Source organism: Dioscorea cayenensis, unplaced genomic scaffold (assembly GCF_009730915.1).
Source record: "Dioscorea cayenensis subsp. rotundata cultivar TDr96_F1 unplaced genomic scaffold, TDr96_F1_v2_PseudoChromosome.rev07_lg8_w22 25.fasta BLBR01001263.1, whole genome shotgun sequence".
In the NCBI taxonomy this organism is placed as follows: domain Eukaryota; kingdom Viridiplantae; phylum Streptophyta; class Magnoliopsida; order Dioscoreales; family Dioscoreaceae; genus Dioscorea; species Dioscorea cayenensis.
Genome location: NW_024087654.1, coordinates 41327 through 53430, shown reverse-complemented (window position 1 = coordinate 53430; position 12104 = coordinate 41327). Strand labels below are relative to the sequence as shown.

The 12104-nt window shown below is 42.8% G+C and overlaps 1 non-coding gene across 1 annotated transcript; it reads right to left on the bottom strand.

Annotated features, from left to right (window-relative positions):
* Positions 1-11159: 11159 nt before the first annotated feature.
* Positions 11160-11266, bottom strand: LOC120256005. The gene has a single exon (XR_005535164.1). It is a non-coding gene; the product is annotated as a small nucleolar RNA R71 (small nucleolar RNA).
* Positions 11267-12104: the final 838 nt, after the last annotated feature.

Below are 12104 nucleotides of genomic sequence, written 5' to 3'. Positions count from 1 at the left end.
GCTTGTTTAATATCACTAATCTTGATGTACCTTGTCTTACCTCACGGGGGATCATAGATGAAGGTTTTCCTCTTACCCATGATATGAAAACACGATGAGCAAAGTCTCTTGAGGTTAGAGAGGAAGTTATCGGGCTTTGTAACACTTAACAAGGGTTCATCCACCTTGTCCGGTTCTTGCACATCTCTAACAGCCTTGAAGCGTTTCTTGTGCCATCTCCTCGCCCTCTTTATCTTTCGGAGCACTTTCTTCATAATCCCCAGAGTAGATGGTACTTCTTCCTTTAGACCAAGCATTAACACTTCTTCGTTCTCCACCTCTTGGTCTAGCAACCCCTCGTATTGGTACGGATTGAACATTTCCTGCATATATTCATCAATTATCTTATTAGTATTGTTAAGAAAGTAAAGAGTATCATCAAAGTGAAGAGAATGTCACATGGCTTCGGTGAGGTAGTATGTGAGCTTATCATCTCCAACCCTCAGTGTCAACTCCCCGCCATCCATGTCGATCAATGCCTTTGAAGTGAGTAAGAATGGCCTCCCAAATATCAAAGGAACATCCGCATCCTCATCGATGTCTAACACCACGAAATCTGCTGGAAATATATACTTGTCAACTTTGACAAGCATATCTTCAATGATGCCCTAGGATGTCTCACGGTTCGGTCAGCCAATTGCAATGTCATCGGAGTAGGCCTAGGCTCTCCCAAGCCTAACACGAAAGAAGGAATATGGCATAACGTTTGATCTGGCCCCTATTTTTTTGCCAATGCCATTTCTTCACCCAAGTTGCCAATGTTGCGAGGGAATGATGAAGCTTCCTGGGTCTTTCTTCTTGTTTGGTATATTCTTTTGTAAGACCACCGAGCAAGATGCATCTAGAATCACAGAGGCACTCTCCTCCAATTTCCTTTTGTTGGTCAACAAATCTTTCAAGAACTTAGCGTACCTAGGCATTTGGGATAATGCCTCAACAAAGAGAATGTTTATATGTAGTTACCTAAAGAAACCCATAAACTTCTTGTCTTTGCTTTCGTCCACTTGGTCATTCTTCAATCAAGAGGGATAAAGGAATTCTTTGCTTGTAAGATGGGGGTGTCATCTTCTTCTCCTTGGTTGCTCCTTTCTCAACCTCTATGTCCTCTAATGCTTTAACATTGGTCTTCTCAATTGGAAGCCTACCATCAAACTCACGACCACTTCTTAAAGTGATTGCCTTCAAATGCTCTCATGAATTTGCCTCGATATTACTTAGCAAGCTTCCCTGTGGTCTTTCGATGAGAAATTCATAATTTGCCGCACTTGATTTTTCTAGATTGTGCAATAAAAGCGGTAGTGGTTGCAAAGTGTACCCTCGACCAAGCTGGGCTGTGTATCGATAATTGCACAAATCTAGTCAAGGCTTTCTCTAAGTCGGTCATTCAGGTTTCCAAGCCAGACACTTTATTTTCCATGTTTGGGCTTGTTGTTTGATAAGTGCTTGTGCGATAAGAATGTGAAGTGTTCTTTCCTTATGATGAGCATTACTTTTATAGGGGTTTTTAACGCTAATATGTGTGTATTTATGTTACTTTCATGCAAATAGGGTTATGAGGGCAAAATATTAGAGAAAAGAAGCTAATGTGGATCGTAAATGCACCATTTGGAGGAAATCTTGAGAAGATTCAAAGCGAAGACATAAGTCGGGTTCGAAAATGCGGGAATGTGTGCCAACCTCCTCGTATTCAAGTTAGCATAACGATTTGGATAGGCACAGAGGCGAGTCACATTCAAGCATTACGCCTTGTGCATGTATAGCAAGATCTCCACCAACATGTCCATTTTTTTGAAAGAAGCAAAGCGATCTCGACATAAGCGTGTGCCCATTTATGTTACCTCGATGAAATCATAGATTCGAGGTGTTTTTGGGCTGAGATGCTTGTAGCAAAAACACTATAGTAGGTACCGTTCACGGCCGGCGAAGAAGGATGAAAAGCAGAGAATCCACTGCGCCCATGTGAAAAAAATCCACGGGGGCACCGCAGGCGTGTGGATTCCCGATTCCGACCCTTTAAAAGCCGATTTTAGCCCCGATTTGAGCCCCGATTTCAGCATTCTTTTCTGTATCTTTTCCCCAACTTGAGTGAAGGCTTCATCTAGGGTTTTGAGAGGTATTATCTAGGTATTTGTAGAGGTTCTGTGGCTCTGACATCGCGCTCCGTTTGGAAGAAGGTTAGTGCGAGAGCTTTCATCGGCACCGATCCAGCGAGTTGTATCGTAGGCCAGACAAAGGGACCCTTGAATGAGTAGAGGACTCTCCACAAGACCATAGCTATGACTATCGAGGGGGTTTTCTATGGATTATTTGATTTTTACATTTGATTTCATTGATTGTAATTAGCTCTATGGAGGTAAACCCCCTAGTGGGTACTTGGGTATTTATGAACCCTAGGATGTATTTGTTTCAATGAACCTCTTTTATTATGATTTCAATTAATTGATGTTTTATTTGAGTTCAATATTGAATGCTTGATTGTATGAATACTCCCTTAGAGTGGCACTAGGGTTGAGAGTTCTTGTTGGTAACCCTTGTGAGTGGTGACACACCACGAGAGTTAGACAAATATATACATTGGAGAGGGTTGAGAGGGTGAGTTGAGAGGTAGCGGAGCGTCCCCTTTCCCCTCCGATGTGATTTATTCTACCTCCATTTCCTCAAGTTCTTTATGGTCGGGAGTAGAGTGAATGGGCTAAAAGCATGACCTTCAGTTTGGGGGTTTTAGTTGGGGTGCAGCGGGTGAGCGTTGAAGTGATTTTAGAGGGCTTAATTATGGGTAGGCATCTTCCACCTAGACCAAAGGGTTGGGTCTACATCTAGGAAGAGGATTTATCACTTGGAGTCCCTAGAACTCATTACAATTATATCTGAGTCTGAAGTCGAGATGTTATTCAATTTCTCCTCCTGCACATCTATAAAGTTAGGCATGGTTGACCTTAGATTTTTGGACCATGTATTTAAGGATCTCCATAACTCATTATTGCATTAGTTAGAAAGTATAATAGAGTGTTCTTACACTTGAAATGATTGTCCTACTTGGAACAATAGCCGGGTACCCCATTTATATCGATTGCCTTACTTCTCCTTTACTGGTGCTCTCTTTCTTGTTCTTTTACTTTTTGTTATTTCACATCTTGTCACACATATCACTATTCATCTTTCACTTGAGTTACTGAAACAATTTAAGTGTTTTTTTATTCCTACTCCCTATGGATATGATATCCCACTAATCGGGATTTTTATTACTTGATAAACCCGTGCACTTGCGGAAATACGCGAGGGCGGTGTCAAGTTTTTAGCGCCATTGCGGGGAGTAGATGTTTAGAGATACTTTGCACTTTGTTTTTCTTAGCTATTTATTCATTCATTCTACTTCATTTCTTCTTATTCTATCATCGTTCTGATTTCTTTTTTTCTTTCTTTTTTTGAGTGCGAGCTCGAGGGTTATGACCGAGGGAACCCTCGATATTGATTGAAGGAGATCCCAGAGCTTGAATGTGCACTTAGAAGAAAGGGAAAAGAACACATGCAGAACCAGTCTAATCTAGGCTGATTTGGAAGTAGAAGAATCGAAAACATGGTTGAGCGAGAATGAGCAACGACGAAACATTATCCGATTATCCCAGACCTTCAGTATAAGGGACACAATCGAGTATTGTGCGTCCACTAATTACTGACTCGAACTTTGAGCTAAAGCGGCATTCATCCACATGTTGTAATGTCTGCGCAGTTCATTTTGTTTGGCCAATGAGGATTCAAACAGTCATATAGATAACTTTCTCGAGGTGTGTGATATGCTTAAGATAAATGGGGTGACAGACGATGCCATCAAGTTGAGAGCCTTCCTATTTTCCTTAAAGGGGAGGCGAGCGGTGGCTACACTCATTACCTAGAGCATCGATTACCACATAGGAGGAGTTGGTAGAAGCTTTTTACGGCCCATTATTTACCTCCAAGAAAAATCGCAAAGCTTAGAAATGAGATATCATCCTTTATGCGAGTTAGAATTGGAGTCTTTATTTGAGGCGATGGGAAAGGTTCAAGGAGCTCACGAGAAAGTGCCATAACACGATTTCCGGAGTGTATAATTTTTGAGACCTTTTTACAGCGGGTTGAATCAGAGTACAAGGAAACTCTTGGATCCGGTGGGAGGTACCTTAGGGTAGTAAGACCCCGGTGAGGCCCGTCAACTAATTGAAGAAATGGGAGTAAAAATAGCTACCAATGGAATGCTAGGGAGAAGAAAAAAAGGTGGCCGGGCTCCATGAGATAGATCACGATAACTTCATTGGCGGCTCAAGTGGAATCATTTAGTAAGAGTTAGATCTTCTAACCCGAATAAAAGTGGTGACTATGACTACTAACACGGGTGTGGTGAAGGACATGCTCCCTCCGATTGCCCGATTTCTATTGGTGATGTATCTTCGGTTGAGAATGTCGATTTTGTGGGTAATGCAATGAGGAACCAAGGGAATTTATATACCAACACCTACAATCCGGGTTGGAAGAATCATCCCAATTTTTTTGTGGATCAACCAAAGGTCCACGAGAAGGACATGGGAGACCCACAGGGTTTCCAACAACAACAAGCACCAAACATGAAAAAAACCGAGTTTCGGGGTTTTGAGACCGAATAGTGATTTATTAAAAGGTCTTGACTAGGTTTTGTGCAATCGTCGGATACAAGGTTTTTCAATCGAGTCGAGGCAACACTTCACAACCATGCCACCTCTTTTGTACAATCTTGAAAAATCAAGTAGGGGCGATTTCTTTATTGGAAAGGCCACAAGGAAGCTTAGCGAGTAATGCTGAGACTAATCCTAGAGAGCATGTGAGGCGATCACTTTGAGAAAGTGGTCATGAGGGTTGAAGGTAGGGTTTCCAAGCGAGAGGCCCAATGAACACACACCCAAGGTTATAGAGGTTGAGGAGGGAGCAAGCAAAGAGAAAGAGGTGGCACACTCACCTTTCAAGCCAAGAATCCCTTATCCTTCTATATTTAAGAATGACCAAGGGGATGAGCGAGTACAAGAAGTTCTGAGTTTGTTCAAGCAACTCCACATCAATATTCCTTTTTGTTGAGGCATTGGTCCAAATGCCTAAGTATGCAAAAATTCTTGAAAGACTTGTTGACTAACAAGAGGAAGTTAGAGGAGAGTGCTTCGGGTGATCTTAGATGCTTCTTGCTCGGCGGTGTTGCAAAAGAACATGCCGAAACAAGAAGAAATACTGGGGAAGCTTCATCATTCAGTGTAATATTGGCAATTTGGGTTAAGAAATGGCATTGGCAGACTCAGGGGCTAGTATCAACATCATTCCATACACCTTCTTTCTGAAGCTAGGCTTAGACGAGCTTAGACCCACTCAGATGACTTTGTAATTGGCGGATCGAATGGTGAGACATTCGAGGAGTATCATCGAAGATGTGCTTGTCAAGGTGGATGATAAGTGCTTGTGCGATATGAATGCGAAGTGTTCATTCCTTATGTTGAGCATTACTTTTTCTCAGGTTTGTACATTAATATGTGTGTTTTTATGTCACTTTTATGCAGGTATGGTTGAGAGGCTGAGTATGAAGGAAATAGGCCAATGTGGATTATAATGCACCTATTTTGGAGGAGATCTTGCTAAGGTTCAAACGCGAAGAGATAGGACAGGTGTGAGATGCTAGAGTGTCTGCCAACCTCCTCTCATTCGAGTGAGCACATCTATTTGGAGGGGCACAAAGGAAGTCACACTCGAGCATTCCGTCTTATGCATATAAGAACAAGAGCTCCACCAACATATATATCATTGAAGAAGCAAGTAATTCACGACGTGAACGTGTGACCGTTTGTGTTAACCCGATGAAAGTATGGAATTAGGAAGTTATTCAGGTCGAAGACTATAGCAGAGAAATGTAGCAAGTACTGTAGCAGCATTGTTCACAGCTGGCCGAGAAACCATAGAAACAGAGAATCCACACGGGCGTGTGGAAATTATCCACGCCAGTGTGGAAATTACTGCGAGGCGCGTGTATAGATCCACGCCCAGTGGAGTCGTCCCGATTCGACCCTATTTAAAAGCCGATTCAGCCCGATTTTTGGTATTCTTTTCTCCATCTTTTTCCCCAACTTGTGAGAGGGCTTTCGACTAGTGTTTTCGAGGGGTATTGGCCAAGGTTTTGGAGAGGTTCTACTGGCTCCGACATCGTGATTCCATTAGGAAGAAGGTTGGTAGGGGAGCTTCGATCGGGCGTATCCTATCTTTCGGACGAAAGGGAATCCTTGGGACTGACGAGTAGAGGACTCTCCACAAAGGCCATCGACACAACCATCGAGGGGGTTTCTTTATGGATTCATTGCTTTTACATTCGATTTCTTTGATTGTACTTAGCTCCATGGAGAGCTAAACCCCTAGTGGGTACTTGGGTGATTGTGAACCCTAGGATGTATTCGTTTCATCGAACTTCTTTATTATGCTTCAAATAAATTGATGTTTATTGTGAGTTCCAACCTTGAATGCTTGATTATATGAACATTTCCCCTAGAGTGACACTAGAGTTTAGAGTTCTTGTTGGTAACCTTGTGAGTGAGTGACACACCACGAGCGTTAGACAAAGCTAGGTTGGAGAGGGTTGAGAGGGGGAGTCGAGAGGCACAGGAGCATCGCCTTTCCCCTCTTACGTGATAGATTCTACCTCCGTTCCTCGAGTTCTTTGCGGCCATAATTGAGTGAATGGTCTAAGGGATGAACCTCCACTGGGGCCTAGTTGCGCGTGCAATGGAGTGAAGCGTTGAGGTGATCTTAGTATCTAGGGGCTTAATTGTGGCTAGGGACCTTCCGCTGGACCAAAGGGTTAGGGTCTAAATCTAGGGAAGAGATTTATCACTTGGAATCCCTAGAGCTCATTGCAACTCTATGCGAGTATGAGGTGTTGAGATTGTTCGATTTCTCCTCCGGGACATGTATAGAGTTAGGCATAGTTGACCTTAGATTTTGGACTATGTATGCAAGGATTTCCATGACTCACCATTGCATCGATTAGGAAGTATATTAGAGGGTTCTTGCACTTGAAACGATTATCCTAGGTGAAGCATCATCTGAGTACCCCATCTTTATCGATTGCCTTGCCTCCTCCTTACTTTTGCTGTCTTACTTGTTGCTTTTAATTTCTGAGAATTGAATCATTACCACACTTATCATTGTTGATACTCCACATAGGTAAGAATCGAATTAAGTGTCTTTACTCCCTACTCTCTGTGGATTCGACCCCGCTCATCCGGGATTATTACTTCGACAAACCCGTGCACTTGCGGGATATAAGCAAGGGGACCTTGTCAGTAGCTCTTTCCACCCAAAAAGCACAAATAAATAATAAAACTATTTTGTTCTTTCTTTTCATTTATTTATTTATTTATTTATTTTTACACAAAACACAACTATAACTAGTCCCTTTAACATCGAACATGAGTTTCCAAAAGAGTTTAAAGAGTGAGTAGTGCAACAAATGTCAATTGGGTAAAAATTCCTAGAAATTCAAGTAAAAACTAGAGCATGAAGACATTTTAATGTTAAAAATTCACCTAAACTCAATAATACAATCAATGCAACTAAGGTGAACCACCATTGGCTATGTGAGCATGTATATCAATCAAGAATAATAGAAACGATGTGTGCACTATGAAACTCCCCCCACACTTAAGTTGTACATTGTCCTCAATGTACATATGCAAGCTCACTCAAAATATATATTAATGAATTGCAAATGTGGGTGAAACAATTGAAACAATACTCCCCTGACTCCTAGTGTCGCATTTGGTAAAGATAATACCTTGGGAGTAATGTTCCAACAGGTTGTGAAGCTCGCACGGCCAAGTGCCTAAGCACCTTGGCCGTGCCCATGACAATGTCTCAATTCCCAAGATGACAAGACCATTTGCATGCATACATGAGGGGGTCAGTGAAGCTCAATAAAAACAAAATAATTTGAGTATATAAAAGAAAGACAATGAATACAACTCGAACTGCAAAATGAAAATAAACTCAGAAGGAGAATCCTTTCTGAGTGAACAAGTCTAAAATAAAATGCAAAATAAAGAAAATGCAGAAAAATAAAGTCAAATGTCGGTGTCACGCTGTGTCGGTTCCTCTGCTACTGCTGGTGGTGGGGAAACATAAGGTGGATCCACTGGTGCTGTTATAGGAGATGTTGAGGGTCTGGATCTCAATAGATCTCGTAGGAAGTCAAAATGGGCCATAAGATCTGTACATTGAGCTGACTGTATTGCGCAGAGCTCCGATATCTCGGTCCGAATCTCTCTCACATCGCTCTCAAGCCTCTCAATACGATCATAAGCTCGAGGCCCCTCTGCTGCACTGGATCTAGGAACCTGTCTGGAATCCTCCACTGTATCTCCTCTGCTCCCAGCGGTCTTTGGGGTAGCTGAAGCAATAATATAGACCCTGGTACCTCAGAACATCCACCACTATGCACCCCAAGTGAATCAGCACATTGCGGGCCATGGAGTATAAAAAGAATAAGTCCTGCCTGGTCAGAGCAGCTGTGTTATCGCCACGACATGACAAAGTGATAAGTGCTTTTGCGATATGAATGCGAAGTGTTCATTCCTTATGTTGAGCATTACTTTTCTCAGGTTTTTACATTAATATGTGTGTTTTTATGTCACTTTTATGCAGGTATGGTTGTGAGGCTGAGTATGAAGGAAATAGGCCAATGTGGATCATAATGCACCTATTTTGGAGCAGATCTTGCTAAGGTTCAAACGCGAAGACATAGGACATATGTGAGATGCTAGAGTGTGTGCCAACCTCCTCGCATTCGAGTGAGCACATCCATTTGGAGGGGCACAAAGGCAGTCACACTCGAGCATTCTGTCTTATGCATACAAGAACAAGAGCTCCACCAACATATATATCATTGAAGAAGCAAGTAATTCACGACGTGAATGTGTGCCCATTTGCGTTACCCCGATGAAAGTATGGAATTAGGAAGTTATTCAGGTCGAAGACTGTAGCAGAGCAATGTAGCAATAGTGTAGCAAGTACTGTAGCAGCAATGTTGACAGTCGGCCGAGAAATCAGAGAAATAGAGAACCCACACGGGCGTGTGGAAATTATCCACGCCCGTGTGGAAATTCCGCATGGGCGCGTGTAGCATCCACGCCCATGGAGTTGCCTGATTCCAGCCCTATTTAAAGCCGATTCAGCCTCGATTTTGGTATTCTTTTCTCCATCTTTTCCCCTACTTGAGAGAGGGCTTCGGCTAGGGTTTTGAGGGGTATTGGCCAAGGTTTTGGAGAGGTTCTACGGCTCCGACATCGTCATTCCTGAGGAAGAAGGTTGGTAGGGGAGCTTCCGTCGAGGCGTATCCTATACCGGACGAGGGAATCCTTGGACGACGAGTAGAGGACTCTCCAAAAGGCCATCGACACGACCATCGAGGGGGTTTCTTTATGGATTCATTGCTTTTACATTCGATTTCTTTGATTGTACTTAGCTCCATGGATAGCTAAACCCCTAGTGGATACTTGGGTGACTGTGAACCGTAGGATGTATTCATTTCTTTGAACTTCTTTATTATGCTTTCAATAAATTAATGTTTATTATGAGTTCCAAACTTGAATGGTTGATTGTATGAACGTTTCCTCTAGAGTGACACTAGGGATGAGAGTTCTTGTTAGTAACCTTGTGAGTGAGTGACACACCACGAGCGTTAGACAAAGCTAGGTTGGAGAGGATTGAGAGGATGAGTCGAGAGGTACAGGAGCATCCCCTTTCCCCTCTGACGTGATAGATTCTACCTCCGTTCCTTGAGTTCTTTGCGACCATAATAGAGAGAATGGTCTAAGGGATGAACCTCCGCTGGGGCCAAGTTGCGCGTGCAATGGAGTGAAGCATTGAGGTGATCTTAGTATCTAGGGCTTAATTGTGGCTAGGGACCTTCCGCCTGGACCAAAGGGTTAGGTCTAAATCTAGGAAGAGATTTATCACTTGGAATCCCTAGAGCTCATTGCAACTCTATGCGAGTAGGAGGTGTTGAGATTGTTCGATTTCTCCTCCTGGACATATATAGAGTTAGGCATAGTTGACCTTAGATTTGGGACTATGTATGTAAGGATTTCCACGACTCACCATTGCATTGATTAGGAAGCATAATAGAGAGTTCTTGCACTTGAAGCGATTATCCTAGGTGAAGCATCATCCACGTACCCCATCTTTATCGATTGTCTTGCCTCCTCCTTACTTTTGCTCTCTTACTTGTTACTTTTAATTGTTGAGAATTGAATCATTATCACACTTATCATTGTTGATACTCCACATTGCTAAGAATCGAATTAAGTGTCTTTACTCCCTACTCCCTATGGATTCGACTCGCTCACCCGGGATTATTACTTCCACAAACCCATGCACTTGCGGGATATACACAAGGGGACCTTGTCAAGTTTTTGGCTCCGTTGCCAGGGAGCTAGGCGTTTAGAGATAGTTTGCACTTTGTTTTCTTAGCTATTTCACCACACAATCTAATTTTTATCTTCTTATTCTCTCATCATTCAGATTTTCTTTTTCTTTATTTTTGGTGCAGCTCCAGGTTATGACACAAGGAAATCCATCAATATTGATTGAAGGAGACCCTGAGCTTGAACATACACTTAGAAGAAAAGGGAAAAGAACACGTGCAATAACGACATAATCTGGGCTGATTTGGAAGTAGAAGGATGCGAAAAACATGGCGAGAACAAAATGAGCGACAACGAACACTATCCGATTATGCGGACCTTCGAGTGTTGGGGACACAATTGAGTATTGTGCGTCCCCAATTACTGACTCAAAACTTCGAGCTAAAAGCCGCATTCATCCATATCTCTGCGAGATCCGCACAATTTAACGGTTTGGCCGATGAGGATCGAAACAGTCACATAGAGAGATTCATCGAGATGTGCGACATACTGAAGATAAATGGTGTGACGGATGATGCCATCAAATTGAGAGCCTTCCCATTTTCCTTAAAGGGGAAAGCAAAGCAGTGGCTACACTCATTACCTAGAGCATCAATCACTACATGGGAGGAAATGGTAGAAGCTTTTCTAGCCCGTTATTTCCCTCCCGAAAAATCAACAAAGCTTAGGAATGACATTTCATCCTTTGTGCAGTTGGTATTGGAGTCTCTATTTGAGACGTGCGAAAGGTTCAAGGAACTCCTGTGAAAGTGTCCGCAACACGGATTCCCGGAGTGGATGATTGTTCAAACCTTCTACAATGGTTTGAACCCGAGTACAAGGCAACTCTTGAATGCGGCTGCAGGAGGTACCTTAGGTAGCAAGACCCCCGATGAGGCTCGTCAATTGATTGAGGAAATGGGGTTAAATAGCTACCAGTGGAATGCTAGGGAGAAGAAAAAGGTGGCCGGTCTCCATGAAATTGATGCGGTAACTTCATTGGCGGCCCAAGTGGAGAGTTTGAGTAAGAAGGTAGATCTTATAGTTTTGAATAGAGTTGTGGCCGTGACCAATTGCACCAGTTGTGGTGGAGGACATGCTCCCTCCGATTGTCCAATCGTCATTGGTGATGTTTCTTCAATTGAGAACGTTGACTTTGTAGGTAATGGAATGAGACCTCAAGGGAATCCATATAGCAACACCTACAATTCAGGTTGGAAGAATCATCCCAACTTTTCATGGAGTAATCAAGGACCACAGAAGACCATGGGGCCATCAAGTTTCCAACAACAACAACAAGCCCCTTAAGTGGAAAACAGAATTTTAGGCTTGGAAACCCGAATGACAGATTTGGAAAAGCACTTGGCTAGATTTGTTCAATCGCCAAATACAAGGTTTGAATCAGTCGAGGCTACACTTCGTAATCACACCGCCTCCTTGCACAATCTTGAAAATCAAATGGGGCAAATTGCGAAGTCTCTCTCCGAAAGGCCACATGGAAGTTTACCTAGCAACACGGAAACCAACCCTAGAGAACATGTGAAGCCGATCACTTTGAGAAGTGGTCGTGAGGTTGAAGGGATGCTTCCAAGTGAGAAGCCGAAAGAACACGCACCCGAGGTTGTA